A 16621-nucleotide genomic window follows, 5' to 3' on the forward strand; every position below is an offset into this window, starting at 1 on the left:
CTACCTCCTTCAATACTTCTCATTTACAAGAAATTACAGAGCCATCATTTCCCAGTCCATCTTCAGAGTCTTCTTCTATCCCTCTCTGCACACCTTTCTCACCCCTGGATTTCTGGCTACTCAATGAAAACATCTCACCTCTTCTTATCTCCTAGTATAGTAAGAACTTCTAGAAGCAAGAGCAGGGCTCCAACAGCAGCAGCAGCCGTGGCAGCACCAGGGGTGGCAGCTGATGTCTGGGTAACATATTCTTTTCTGATTTGCTCCTCCATCCTTCCAACAAATTATCAATCAGCTCCCTGCATTGATCCCTCTCGGCTTGAAATACCTAGTGCTTTCTATTTTCCTGACTGAATCCTTACTAATAGAGACGATCTTTATCTTCATTGCCCATGTTTCTCCACTTCTTCCTTATATTTTAGTAATTTACAAATAAATACTACAAATGAACTACTGTAAATGTATTTATAAATATTTCACTTTTTACAGGTAAAGAAACTTTAACCAAATAAATTATTCCTGAGTTTTAGAACTCTCAGATAGCTACACAAGAAGATTTAACCAATAGGCCTAAAAATTGACTGGAGTCTGTTTTGCTCTTCTGATGATAGAGTAGCCACTTAACAAAATAAGACCTTTATTTTTACCAGCCCAATATCGTCTAAAGAACCTACAAAGAGACCAGCTGGCAGAAGGAGGTAAGAGTGTTTGAAGATTAACTCTTCTGAATCAATTTAGAACAAAGTGTGGCAAAAAACAGACCATGTAAGTGAACATTAAATGAAATATGGTATTAAATTACCTCTGAGACACATGTGGGTCCTGAAACTATTGAAACCAAGTCTAAATGTGTTTGGAGTTGAGCACAAAATGCTCAATTTGGTAAATATAATACAAAAAAGATTCTTTTAATTTCGATAAAATGACAATACTACCTTCTCCAAAGGTATTTTTTTTAATCTACTCTGATTTAAACTAGGAATTAATAATATTAATGCCTGAGCAATCAGAGATTTTGCTAAGAGTCTTGAGAATCCAGTAATGTCTTTTTTTGAACTGTTATAGTTGGAAGCCATCAGTTAAAGCAGAACCATGTGACAGAACCATGGTCTCTCTGTGTAAGTGAGTGAGTTTGTTCTACTCGGTTTTGTGCCATTGGGCTGCTCTCAAACCCCAAACAACTAGCCTTTGAATATATTCTGTGGTCCTAAGAAAATGAAAGAATCAAAGATTTATGGCATTTTAGAACTTCATCAGACCTCAGAAAACTTTTCAAGATATCACAACATTTATACAAAGGTTTCTCCAAAGACTTATCCACATTGATGAGTTGAGCAGTCAGCATAAGACCTTGAACCCCTATACAGGTCATTTTGCCTCTAGTCCACAGACAGAGAACTTAGGAATGGGTCACCATGTGCAGGAAACTCAGAGCACATTTTGCTTAAAGTCAATGAATCAATCACACATTCATTCACCCTTCCTAGGTCTTCAGAATCTATTCCACTCCAAAAACAAATTCTGAGTTGTGGCTAAAAACCAGTCTGTAAGAAGCTGCATTCTATTTGTGAATTTGTTTTCAAGGGAAATATATGCCTTCAGCTATCTGTCTATTAAGAAAATTTCCACAGAGCATTATCCAGGTTGAGTTATCAAAGCTAAACCATAGTAAAGCAGCTAATTCTATAGTAAATCAATAAATGCCCAAATTGGTAAACTGATATAGCTTATAACCTTAAGTGAACACAATTTTATATAGCAATGTTCTTGTAAATGTTACTTCTTACAATAAACATTCTAGTCTAAAAGTTATGTGTGTACAGTTTGGAGAACTATTTAAATTTTTTCATTGTAGAAAAATCTTTCCCCTGACTAGCAAAGAGTCTTAGAATTATAACTTCACAGTGATAGGATATAAATAAATATTTATCAAATTTTTTAGTGACAGGTATTCAAATACTAATATTTTTGTTATCTAACAATAAATAATGGCTAGGTGCATGCTTGTCCTCTCAAAGCGCCTATGTCTATAGTCGCCCTTTTACCAAGGTTCTTAATTTATAGCCATTAGCCAAGGACAGTAATTTCTGCTCTTTACGTTTTTGATTAAGCTGAGGTTAAGTATGCAAGGCTGATAATTTAATGTTTCCACGACCTCTCTTCATTTTCACTTTTCTAGGTCATCATCACCACAAGATGTGGACATAGGAAGGAGGCAGTAGCAATAAACTCCTTCAGGCATCTCTCCACTCACCTGCTCCAGGAAAAAATCCACTCTCTCACTGAAGTCAGGTTAATCCTCAAAAACCACATCACACCCCCACTCACCTCCCTTGTCATTTTACTTGCCCAAATCCTGTGTTTCCCTCCAGGATGAATCAATGAAGTCTGTCCTTATTCCTCAATGATAACTCCTTCCACTGACTTTTCCTGATATACAATGTCTTCACTGCTTGCATGGCTTTTGTACCCTATTTTAAATTGTTAGTCATCATCATTTCCATTCATAGTCCCAGATCCTTATTTTATATTTACCTTGCGTAGTAACCTGCTTATGGTAGGCAATTAATCAACTACTTGCTGATTCTGGCAGTCAGTTGGTGAAAAACAGGAGGTCAGACTGATTGTTGCAAACCTTAGCTCTACTCATTTGAGTCACAGTTCTCCTCAACATAAAAGTAATAAGACTACTCTGATGGTTGTTGTAAAAAAAAAAAAAAAATTGAGAAATACCAAAGTGGTATTTACTAGAATAGTAGCTGACCTTTTTTAGTGCTCAACAGCAGTAGCTTTAGTAATGAACAAAAGTCTGCGCAGCATTATTAATAACCATATAGTTTTGAGCAGCGCTATCAATTAGTCATTACCAATAACAAACCAGAGCTTGAATCTCTTTAATTCTATTCCCACTATCCAATACTTCCATTGCTACCAAAACAAAATGTTGAACTTTCAAGCTTGTTCAGACAGTATCTGTGTTTATGCACTTTATCTATGGAATCTATAAAGCAAGTATTTTTAATATTTTTATTTACCATACTATGTTTGTTTGATTTTCCCTTACATTTATCATAAGCTTACTTTATTTTTGTGCAGCAAAGTAACAGGTGATTATAGCTTGACAACTGTTTTCTACCTTTGATATGCCAAGTTGTAGTAGGGTCATTTTTTTAATCTTAGTCTTACCACCGACATGACATTTCACTAAGGTGCAGAGAAAACCATCGATTTTTCATGACGGAATTTTATTTTCCCTTCAAAAGTTGGCAGATTAAGTGATCTATTGTCAATGACCTTTATAAATGAAAAATATAAATTAGAACAACTTTGGAATCTTTTCATCCAGAAAAATGGCAAACAGACCTTATGACAACTGAGGCATTCAAAAAACAAGTTGGTCTATCAGCAGAAGACTCCATTTCCCTATCCCAAGCAAGTTTCCAGTAGGGACAAAAACACATTCAAAGGCTGTTCTACTCCTCATGTTCTAAACATCTCAAACCAGTCCGTAGGACCATGGAAATATTAGCAAACCCACTGGCTCACATGCATAATATAACCGTAGCCCTATCCATCTCCTTGACTGCATTCAAGATATTCACAGCATTCACATCTCTCCCTCAGGATATCCTCCCTGACCTCACTTCCATCTCTTAACGCTCATCCTGTATTAGCCCATCATTTGGCCTCTAATCTTCCCCAATCTGATAGCTCTGCATTTAGTTACAGAGCACCAGGCTATGCATTGTATTTCAAAGCTCCCAAGATTTCCCAGTCAAAAGTATCACTTGGGTAATAGATAATTAAATAGTAGATAGAGATAAATAGATGATAGATTATAGATAATAGAAAGATAGGTATGTAGGTAGGTAGATAGATATTCACAGAACCCTTTTCTGAAGATTCTGGCTTAGAAGTTCTGGGGCTATCCCTGGGATTCCTGCTTTTAACCAGACCTCACAATACTTACCACATGCCTGATTGGACGGCATCATCTTAGTTCAGAAATCCCACCCTCATAGACTATGGGCTATAGCCCACTAAGTGCTTTTCAAAAGTTTGAATTGTTTGTCTTTAAGTGAAACACTCACCAATTTCCTCAGAGTCCCTCCCTTGCTAGTATCATACCTTGGGACTTCACGCCTTTAAGTTGATTGTCTGTCATGTCTGTCATCTGAAGACATCTGAGTTTGTGAATTCTGCTTTAGTTACTATCTACATTCATGTCTCCTCTTTCACATAAAACTTTAATTCATTAAGAATAAGTAGAATAGGGGCGCCTGGGTGGCTCAGTGGGTTAAAGCCTCCGCCTTCGGCTCAGGTCATGAACCCAGAGTCCTGGGATCGAGCCCCATATCAGGCTCTCTGCTCAGCAGGGAGTCTGCTTCCCACCTCCTCTCTCTGCCTGCCCTCTGCCTACTTGTGATCTCTTTCAAATAAATAAATAAAATCTTTAAAAAAAAAAAATAAGTACAATATAATCATCAGGGAAATGCATATCAAAACCACAATGAGATATTGCCTCGCACCTGTTAGAACGGAGATCATGGAAAAGATGAGAAATAACAAGTGTTGGTGAGGATGTGGAGAAAAGGGAACTTTCATGCACTGTTGATGGGAATGTAAATTGGTGCAAACTCTATGGAAAACAGTATGAAAGTTCCTCAAAAAATTAAAAATAGAAATATCTCATAATCCAGTAATTCCACTAGTGAGTATTTAGTCAAAAAACCAAAACTACTAATTCAAAATGATATATGCACCCCTGTGTTTACTGCAGCATTATTTACAATAGTGAAGATGTGGAAGCAACCTATGTCCATCAATAGATGAATGAATACAGAAGATGTGAGATAGGGGCGCCTGGGTGGCTCAGTGGGTTAAAGCCTCTGCCTTCAGCTCAGGTCATGATCTCAGGGTCCTGGGATCGAGCCCCGCATTGGGCTGTCTGCTCAGCAGGGAAAAGACCCTTCCTCTTTTTCTGTGGGTTTCTCTGCCTACTAGTGATCTCTGTCTGTCAAATAAATAAATAAAATCTTAAAAAAAAAAACCAAAAAGAAGATGTGAGATACACATGTACACACACACACACACACACACACACACACACGAATATTACTCAGCCATAAAAAGGAATGAGATTTCTGTCATTTGCAACAATATGGATGGGCCTGAGGGTATTATGCTATGCAAAGTAACTCAGACAAAGACAGACACCATATGATTTCACTTATATATAGACTCTAAAATACAAAACAAATAAACAGAAAAAGACCCATAAATACAGAGAACAAACTGGTGGTTGCCAGAAGGAGGATGGTGGGGAAAAGAGTTGAAATGGAGTGGGAATTATAGACTTCCGGTTATGGAATAAATAAGTCATGGGGATGAAACGCACAGCATAGGAATACAGTTAATGGCATTGTAATAGGGTTGTATGGTGACAGACAGCAGCTACACTTGTGGTGAGCACAGCACAATATGTGCAGTTGTCCAGTCACTATACTGTACACCTGAAAATAACGTGACGTTGAGTGTCAACTATACTTCAGTTTAAAAAATAAATTTAAAAAGCCATTAAAAGGGTTTGTATATTAAGGCCCATTTTTAGGTATTATTATTAACACTAAGTATATTATTCTGATTTACTTTCTCATGTTATTTAAAAGTATAAACTGAAAGTTATCCATTCAAGTTTCAAGTGCATTTTGTATATATGGTTATAATAAATTTGTAATCATATGCTCTTAGTAGGGTTTAAGTGTTTGTTTTATACCTTATGCTATTAAAAATTAGGGATAAAAAGATTAAGTAGAATAGATAAAATAGAATCTTCTCTTTTTGCAATACATTTAGCATTCAAGGAGGGTTTTTTTGTTTTGTTTTTTTGCTTTGTTTTGATTTATTTTGTTTTTTGTTTTTTTTTTTAAAGAGTGGCCCTCTCTAATATATTCACTGACATTCACTTAAACACCAAAAGCAAGCTGACAGGCACAAGATCCTGATTTCACCTTGACTCAGGTTTAGAGTAGCAAGTTTATATCTGCAATATTAAATCTCTCTGGCTTGAACTATCAGACATTGTTCTCCGAAGCAAAGAAGAAGACCTAGCAGGTATGCTGAAGCCCTTAGCATCCTGCTGAGACAACCTCCCCTCTGCACTCATTTGGAGTATTTACTTTGGGAAAAAGTGCCATCCACTATTCTCTATGCTAGTCAAGAGACTGGGTAATCCCCTTACCCTGCATAAAGCTCAGAGGATTGACGCCAGTGTTAGACACAGCCATTTCTCCAACAAGAGAGAGGATCAGGTTTGCTTTTTTTTATTTTTTTAAATGCACCTTAACAGTGTTATTTTATAGAATTCGGAAAATAAAGAAAAGAAAGGGAAAAAGGAAGAGGAGGAAGAAGCATGGAGAAGGGGAAATGTGCTTCAGGAGAATATTTTAAGGTTGGAATATATATTCCTTTCAGCTTGAGAGAATTTAGTTAATCAGGGGAAATTTGCCAGTTGAGAATAAATGGCTTCTAATGAGAATCACAATTTCTCCTTTCCCAGAACTCTCCAAGAGAAATGCCAAGAGACCTGGGTTCTGGATGTTTCAGACTTCCTAAAATAGCAGAAGAATGGGGGGGAAATGTCCTGAGTACTTTCAGCAAAGATGTTCTGAGTGCTTATTGTGTGGCAAGGATAATTCTAACCACTGAGATGCAAAGATACATAACTCACTGCCCTTAAAGTCAAAACAGACCAGTAAAAATTAATCAGTCAATCAGTGCTACATACTGGAAATGAATGCAAGGTGATTTGGGACATAGAAGATAAATTCTGCCTCTACCTAAGGGTAAGAACAGGAAAACCATCAGCAAAACAAAACAAGTGCAAACACTTGCATTAGTCTTGATAGCTGAGTAAAAGCTCACCAGGTATATAAAATAGGACAAGACATGCCAGGCAGAGGGTATTTCATGCCCATGGAAGTTTTGGACAGTATTTTGTGTCAGACTTACTGTGCTATGGACCAGAAAAGTTAGAGAGAGCTCAGAGAGATGCTGGACCAATAGGCAGATGTTGGGATGTTGGGCGATAGATACAAAGCTCAGAGGCTAGGCCATCACACTTAACAGGATAGTCTTTCCCAGATACATCTGATTGGCAAGAGATACATACGTTCAAGCATCAGAATTTGTCGAAGACCTGAAAGTTATCATGAGGGTCAGTAATAGCCACAAAGATTACCAGAAATAAGATATATAGACCAAGAAGTCCCATCTGAAACCAAAAAATGGTAACCTGGGTATTGAAAATGAAAGCAAACTTCCAGATAAATATGATTAATTCAGCATGCATTTTTATAGTCTCTCTCTTCTGTACTTGCACCAAAAAGTCAGTAAAAGGGGGAAAAAGTATAATCCATAAAGACAAAGAGAATACAAATGTAAGTGAGCAATACCCAAATAAGGAAAATGGAAAGAGAAGAGAAAAGTGGTAACTGGTGGAAGAGTAGAAGTTGAAATCTAAGTGCTTATACAGAGAGATGACAGAGAAGCAAACCCAGCAGAACACAGAGAAGGCCAAATACTGGGGATAATAAGAAGCATGAGACTAAATAAAAGAGGTGATGCGCACCTTTACACCTTACACCTTTACACTACATTACACACCTCTACACCCCCTTTGTCACCTTTGCAGCAAGAGAAGATCTCTTTCCTATTCCTCCACACTCTTGTTATCAAATGCTAGCAACCAGGCATATTCAACTTAGGGAACTAGATGGTTATTTTCTGGAGATATTGGGTCTATGTTAATCAGGAAAGGGTAGACCTTGCTGCCATAATTAATGAATACTTTAAATAGTGTATTTCTCACTCATCACTTTCTGAAACATGCCAAGTTGTTTTTCTCTATATTGTGTCTAATCATAGAGAATCTACAGCATCCAAGAGCCACAATAAAGGCTTTTGCCCACACTCCCCTCTCATTAATTCTGCCTCCTGGCTGATACTTGTAATGCTTCTTGTGGCCCTACATGCCGTGGACATGCCGTGACATACCCCCTCCTCTTGGAAATTATGAATAACCACTATCTTTTCAATGGTAATTATCTCCTGCTCTGTTAGAATTCACCATATCTGAATAAAAACAAAATCATGGGTACATTTTAAAACAATTTCCAGGAAAATCTTCCAACATGGAAAACAGAGACAATGTGACTATACAGGCAAAAATACCAAAAAAATAGAGAGAGAGACAATACAGGAAAAAGAAAAAAAAATGTAATTACCTACAAATACTATCCTCAAATAAAAGTGAAAATATTGCATTTTTATACAAAAATAGACTATTAGTATAAAAGCAGATGAACAAATGAGAAAGTCCACTTAGAAATTAAAATGATGATGATGCTCCAGCTAAAATTTAAAAGAACTGATGTTGAATGATAAAAGTCAAAAATCTTCAAGAAAGATTTTTTTTAATGGAAAATGGAAAAAAATAAAAATCAGAGGATCAATCTAAGAGATCCAATATCTGATGAATAGCTGTTTCTGGGGGAAAAAGAAAAAGGGAAGTAAATTATCAAAAGAATTACAAAACTTATTTCTCAAAACTGATGTACATGAATTTCGAAACTGAAAGGACCTCCTAAGGCTCAGTACAATAAATGAATAAAGACTTACACCAGGACACATCATCGTGAGTTTTCATAGTATTAGAGATAAAGAAAAATCCCAACAGATTCCAAATTAGAGAGGAAAAAGATGAGGAATCATACTGGTATTAATTTTTTTTTTTAGATTTTAATATATAGCAATGTATCCTAGATATTAAGGAAAAACTATTTTTAATTCATAATCTTGTACCTAATCACCGATCAAGTATGACAGAAGAATAAAATAAAAGATAGTTTAAAACTTGGAGTGACCCAGAAATTTTATCTCCTATGTACCATTTCCCAGGAAGATTCTGGAGAATCTACTTTACCAAAATTGAGAGAGTAAATCAAGAAAAAATAAGACATAGGAACCAAAAGAAAAACATCTAATGAAGGAAGGGCAAAGGAAATCTCCTGATGGTAAAGGCAATAGACAACAAAACTGAAGTAGACCTTAGACTTTTTCAGTCTGGATAATGGAAGATTCCAGGAAGGAGGTGTCCAGGGAAAAAAATTAATTAATTAATTATTAATAATAATAATTACTATTATTATTATTGATTGATTACTAGATGTATTTGAACACATAGAAAATAGTAGTACAAGACATTCTATAATTTGAATTCTATAATTTGACATGTACAGAGCTTAGCAGTCATGACTCCCGCCCTTACAATAAGGAAAATGCTAAAAATTTGAAAATCAATTACTCTTCTTAGATCATTCAGAAAATCGAAATCACAGGACAAACCACCACCCCCAAAACTGGAGAGAGAAGTGAATACAGAGAATATAGACTGGTAAGGCTATAAGGAATATAGCCTGCTAAGGTACTGCCCCAGTACCAGAAGCCATTCAAACACTTAAATGATAACTTCAGTGAATGCTGGGAGCTAAGAATAGACTAGTTTGAGAGTTTTAAATTACTAGGAGCCCAATGTGGGCAGAGTCACACTTACATGGGCTTTACCTCCAGGAGCTTCACCAGGTTCCTATGGTAAAGAGCAGAGAAAAATCCCATATTTACCCGGGAATGGAAAAGTAGCCATTTTGAAATAAACCATGAGCATTTTCCACAACAAAGGCCTACCTGGCAGGGAATATATTTTATCAGAACTTTATCAGAGTTGGATAAGGGAAACTACCCAACTCTAGCCCCCTCTAGGCTTTCTGTCTCATCTAAGGCAGGAGGAGGTAGTAAAAGCTGAAAAATACTGTGAAAGTCCCAGAGGTACAGGCCCACTAAAAACCTGTGACTTAATCACAAATATAGAATGCTTCCCCTTCCTCCTATATCTTACCAGCATATCAATCAGGATTCTTCATAAGGAGTCTCTAGGGAAAACCAAAAAGAAGAGAAGAGACAAAAATTAGGACACCAGAGGAAACTAAAGCCTCTTTAACTTAACAGCTAAAGCAAACAATAAACATAGCCTAACTCCTCGCCAAACAGACATAAAACATTGCACTAAAGTCCTATCTCAGCTCCTTTCACACACTACATCATGTCCAGTTTTCAGTGAAAGAAAAAAAAAAAAGGCAAGCCATGGTAAAATGCAAAACAGAAACATAAACAAAAATCCAAGACATGTTTAATAATACAAGGAAAAAACATAATCTGAAGGGACAAACATCAAAACAGACTCAAATATGTTAGTGATTTTGGAATTATCAACCATTAATTTAAAATAACCATGATTAATATACCAAGAGATCTAATACTAAAACACAAGAACAGATGGGCAGAGCTAGAAACTCTAAGAACAAGTCAAAAAGAAATGCTAGAAATCCACTGTAACAGAAATGAAAAAAATACTTTTGTTGGCTCATCAGTAAATTGGACATAAACAAGGAAAGAATCAGTGATCTTGATACTACGACAATAGAAACCTCCCAAACTCAAAGGCAAAGGGAAAAGGGATGGAAAAGTAGGGAACTAAATATCCAGGAACTGTGGGACAACTACAAGGAAGTATAACATAATATAATGGCACTACCAGAAGCAGTAGAAGCAGAGAAGAAAGCAGAAGAAACATTGAAGTAATTATGGCTGAGAATTTTCCATAATAAAGGCAGTTACCAAATCACAGATCCCAGAGGAAGCACAGAGAACACCACATAGGATAGATATCCATAAAAATCTACACTTAGACATACAGTATTCAAAATGCAGAAAATCAACGGTAAAGAGAAAATCTTAAAAGAAGCCATAGAAGAAAAACACCTTAACTTTATAGAAATAAGGGTAGGAATTACATAAGACTTCTTGTCAAAATACATGCAAGTGAGAAGAGACTAAAGTGAAATATTCAAAATGTTAGTTAAAAAAAAAAAAAAAAAAAAGAAACCTAAAATTCTGTACCAAGTTGACCTGTCTTGAAAAATAAAAACCTTAAATGTAGTTCTTCAGAGAAAAGAAAAATGGCATAGTTTTAAAAATCAGATCTATAGGGGTGCCTGGGTGGCTCAGTGGGTTAGGCCACTGCCTTTGGCTCACGTCATGATCTCAGGGTCCTGGGATCAAGCCCCACATCGGGCTCTCTGCTCAGCAGGGAACCTGCTTCCTCCTCTCTCTCTGCCTGCCTCTCTGCCTACTTGTGATCTCTGTCAAATAAATAAATAAAATCTTTAAAAAAATCATATCTACATAAATAAAGGAAGAGTACCAAAGGTGTAAGTGAAAGTAAAATAAATTTTTATTTTTTTCTTCCTTCCTGATCTAATAAATATTTTTTCAAAGTAATAACAACCATTATATAAGTGAGATGAATGCAGCGATGTTATACATCATGAGATGAAGAAATTGGGAATCTTTTGTTTTAAGGTACATATCCTACCCATGAGGAGCTAAGAGTTATTTGAATATCAACTTAGAATTATTAAAAAATGTATAGTGCAAACTCTAGAGCAACCACTAAAAGAATAATTTTAAAGGAGTATAATTAATATGTTAAAAGAGGAGAAAAAGGAATCATATAAAATTGTCAATTAAAAGCAGACAACCCAGGGAAAGAGAGGAAGACATCCCATAAACAACAAGTACAACAAATACAAAACAGTTACAGAAATACTAGAATATACTAGAATATCTGGGGGGAAATCATCAACATCTTCAAGGACACCCAAAAAATAAAACATGAGACAGAGAGATGTCAGCAAGATGGTGGAATAGGAAGCACTGGACTCTTCTTTACCCAATGGGCACACAAGTTCAACATCAAAAATGGATGCATTTCCTTTGTGAAAAAGCCAGAACTAGTTAAGAGTTCACTACATCCTGTACAAGTACAAAATCAGCCACACTGAAACTGGTAGAAAAATTGGAGATGCACTCTTTCCATAATTCCCCTTCCCAAGCACAGTACATAATCAGGAGGAGAACTTCAGTTCCCAGTTTCCCACTGAGGAGTGAAAAGTTTAGACCACACAACCAACACTCCAACTTTTCTGAGCACTGCCCAAGGGACTGGCTTCTATTTCACCTATTTCAGAGCACCTAGGACCACTCATAGGACCTAGCATATGTCAGACCCTGGCAACTGCACATACAGAAGCAACAGTTTGAACTAGCATATGAACACTCACCACATCTTCTCCCCATCAGCTCAGTGCAGCACAAGTGAGTAAGGGAAAAAACAGCTTCCAACTTCACTATGCAGGGGGAATGAGTTGGACCACACATAACATTCCCAATATTCTAGGGGGTGCCCAAAAGACTGACTTCTTTCTTGCATACCTCAGAGTACTTTTGGAACCAGGAGTACTCTAGATTCTTAGGGGCAACTAAGAGCAAAGATGGTGCTTTGTACTATGACACACCATAATTAGATTATCAAAAGTTGAAGACGGAAAGTTTTAAAATCGCCAAAAGAAAAGCAACTCCTCATACACAAAGGAATCCACATAAAACCCTCAGTGGACTTTCAGCAGAAGGCTTTCAGTTCAAAAGAGAGTGAGATGATATTCAAAGTGCTGAAAAACAAAGACAAAAAACAAAACCCCTGCTAACCAAGATTATATCTGGCGAAACTGCCCTAAAAAAAAAAGAAAAAGAAAAAAGGAAGATAGAGGCTTTCTCTGATAAATAAAAGTTAAGGAAATTAATCACTATTACATCCACCTACAAAAATTGCTAAAGATAGATTTTCCATCTTGAAATGAAGGGACCCTGAGCAGCAACCCAATAGCATAGAGCAAAATATAAAGCTGGTAAAAGATATGTATATAATACAGAATACATATTGTTATAACAGTGGTGGGTAAATTACTCTGAATTTTAGTCTAAAAGTTAAATTTAGTCTAAAAGTTAAAAGGCAGGGTGCCTGGGTGGCTCAGGAGGTTAAGCCTCTGGCTCTTGGTTTCAGCTAGAGTCAAGATATGGTGTGGGTGTGGTGTCTTCCTCTACCTCCCCCACTCATGCTCTCTCACGTGCATACACACTCTCTCTCTCAAATAAATAAATAAATAAACAAACAAATAAATCTTTTTTAAAAAGTTAAAAGTCAAGTGGCTCCTGGGTGGCTCAGTGGGTTAACCCTCTGCCTCCCACTCAGGTCATGATCTCAGGGTCCTGGGATCAGGCCCGCATCGGGCTCTCTGCTCAGCGGGGTGCCTGCTTCCCCCCACCTCTCTGCCTGGCTCTCTGCCTGCTTGTGATCTCTCTCTCTGTCAAATAAATAAATAAAATATTTTTTAAAAAGTTAAAAGGCAAAAGAATTAAAAGTAGCTATCATTTTTAAAATGTAAATAGATGTAAAGTATAGGTGGAAGAAGTAAATGTGGAGGGTTATTATCTACAATTGAAGTTATATTTTTACCAGCTTAAAACAGACTTTTGTAACTGTAAGATATTTTATGCCCATAGTATCCACAAAGAAAACCTTTGTACAGTTACACAAAGAGAGAGAGAGAGCGGAATCAAAGCGTATCAATACCAAAAATCAGTGGAACACAAGGGAAGGTAGTAAGAAAAAAGGGGCAAAGGGAACTATAATACATACAGAAAAACAATGATCAAAATGGCAAGTATAAATCCTTCCGTATAAATAACTAGTTTAGTTTTTTTTTTTTAAGATTTTATTTATTTATTTGACAGAGAGAAATCACAAGTAGATGGAGAGGCAGGCAGAGAGAGAGAGAGAGGGAAGCAGGCTCCCTGCTGAGCAGAGAGCCCGATGCGGGACTTGATCCCAGGACCCTGAGATCATGACCTGAGCCGAAGGCAGCGGCTTAACCCACTGAGCCACCCAGGCGCCCTAAATAACTAGTTTAAATGTAAGTGGATTAAACTCCACAATCAAAAGACAGAGAGTGATGGTTACCAGAGGGGAGGCGGGTGGGGGATGGGGGAAATAGATGGTGGAGTGCACTTGGGATGAACCCTGGGTGATGTATGAAGTGATGAATCACTAATTGTATACCTGAAACTAGTGTCACACTGTATGTTAACTAACTGGAAGTAAAGTTAAAACTATAGGAAATGACATAAAGTGGCTATATAGGTTTTTTTTTTGAAGTCCAAATAAATGTTTTCTATAAGAGACTGAATTTAGATTTAAGGTCACATACCAGCTGAAAGTGAAAGATGGAAAAAGATGTTCCATGCAAATGGCAACAAAAAGACAGCAGGAGAGTGTACACTTACACCTGACAAAATGTAGACTCGGAATCAAAAACTGTGACAAAAGACAAAGAAGAACAATATGATAAAAGGGTCAATTCACCAGGAAAATATAACAATTATAAATACCTATGCACCCAAGTTCAGAGCACTTCAGTATAGGAAGCAAACATTGACAGAATTGAAAGGAGAAACAGACAGCAATATAATAATAGTAAGAGACTTCAATACCCCACTTTCAATAATGGATAGAATAACCAGACAGAAAATCAACAAAGAAACAGCAAATTTGAGCAACACTATAGAACAAATGGACATAACAGACTTACCCAAAACATTCCACCTGAAAGCAGAAGGATATATATATTCTTCCCAAATGTATGTGTAACATTTACCAGACTATATCACATTAGGTCACAAAATAAGTTCTAAATTTAGGAAGACCATTATCATACCAAGACTCTTATTCAACCACAATGGAACAACACTTGAAATCAATAGCAGAAAAAAACTGGAAAATTCATGAATATGTGAGAATTAAGCAACATACTTTTGAACAACTAGTAGATTAAAGAAGAAATCAAAAGGTAAAATAGAAAATACCTCAAAACGAATGAAAATAAAAACTCAGCATACCAAATTAATGAAATGCACAAAAGCAGTACTAAAAGGGAAGTTCATGGGATATATACCCGCATTTTAAAAAAAGAAAGACCACAAATAAACAACCTAACTTCATACCTCAAGGAACGGGGAAAAGATATAATCTCACAGATAAACAAGAAAATAATGAAGTTATAACAGAAACAAATTAAATAAAGGATAGAGAAACAGAAACAAACCTTGGAGTTGGTTACTTGCAAAGATCAACAAAATTGACTAAGAAAAAAAGAGAGAAGACTCAAATAAATAAAGTCAGAAATAAAAGGGGAGACATTACAACTGATATCACAAGGGGAAAAAAGGATGAGACTACTGTGAAAAATTATACACCCACTAGGGGTTCCTGGGTGGCTCTGTCAGTTAAGCATCTGCCTTCAACTCAGGTTATGATCCCAGAGTCCTGGAATCAAGCCCTACAACCAGCTCCCTGCTCAGCAGAGAGCCTGCTTCTCCCTCTTCCCCTCATCCTGCTTGTGTGCACTCTGACTCTGACACACTCTCTCTCTCTCTCTCTCTCTCTCTCTCTCTCAAATAAATAAATAAATAAATAATCTTTTTAAAAAAATTAGACACCAACTAAATAACATAGAAGAAATGGATAAATTCCTAGGAACACAAAATCTACCAAGACCAAATCATGAAGAAACAAAGTCTGAATCAGTCAAAAAAAAAAAAAAAAAAAAAAACCCAACAAAATAAATCCCAGGATGAGATGGCTTGACTGGTAAGTTCTACCAAACACTTAAAGAATTAATATTAATCCTTCTCAAACTCTTCCAAAAAATTGAAGAGAGGCAATACTTCCAAACTCATTTCATAAGGTCAGCATTAACCTGATACCAAAACCACATAGACATCACCAAAAAACTACAATAACCCTGATGAAGACAGATGTAAAAGTCCTCAACAAGTACCAACAAACCAAATTCAAGAGCACATTAAAAGTATCATACCCCATGACCAAGTGGGATTTATCCCCAGGATGCAGAGATGAATTAACTATGAAAATGATTTAATATAATCCTTCACATTACAGAATAAAGATAAAAATCACCATATCATCTCAACACATCCAGAAAAAGCAACTGAAAAATTTAAATCTCTTTCATGACAAAAATGCTCAACAAACTAGGAATACAGGGAAATTATCTCAAAATAATAAGGGCCATATTTGACCAGCCCAAAGCTAACATTTTACCTACTGGTGAAAATGTGAAAGATTTGCTTTTCTCTAAGATCAGGAATAAGGCAAAGATGACTCTTCCCTGGTCTTTTTTTTCATATATTTCTTAATTCCATTTAAAATATGATGTTAGTTTTAGGTGTACCATATAGCAATTCACTAATTCTATACATTATTCAGTGCTCAACACAATTTAAGTGTACTCTTAAACCCCTTCACCAAATTCAGCCATACCTTCACCTACCTCCTTTCTGGTAACCACCTGTTAGTTCTCTATAGTTAAGAATCTGGTTTTTTATTTGTCTCTTTTTTGTTTGTTTTGCTTCTTAAATTCCACATCTGAGTGAAATCATACAGTATTTGTCTTTCTCCGATTGACTTATTTCACTTAGCATTATACCTCTAGATCCATCCGTGTTATTGCAAATGGCAAAATTTCATTCTTTTTTTTATAGCTGAGTAATATAGCATTGTGTGAAATCTTCTTTATCCATCCATCTA

General features: G+C 36.3%; 1 long non-coding RNA gene across 1 annotated transcript in view; it reads right to left on the reverse strand.

Moving 5' to 3' along the window:
* LOC309865503 overlaps window positions 1-9991 on the reverse strand; it is a 28403-nt gene extending 18412 nt beyond the window's left edge. The window contains exons 1-2 of the long non-coding RNA XR_014312139.1: window positions 9956-9991; window positions 9614-9646 (exon numbers count right to left, since the gene is read on the reverse strand). This is a non-coding gene — a long non-coding RNA (uncharacterized lncRNA). The remainder of the gene's footprint in view (window positions 1-9613; window positions 9647-9955) is intronic.
* Between the last annotated feature and the right edge of the window lie 6630 nt (window positions 9992-16621).

The sequence above is a fragment of the Mustela nivalis genome (genome assembly GCF_964662115.1).
Source record: "Mustela nivalis genome assembly, chromosome: 5".
NCBI classification, from domain to species: domain Eukaryota; kingdom Metazoa; phylum Chordata; class Mammalia; order Carnivora; family Mustelidae; genus Mustela; species Mustela nivalis.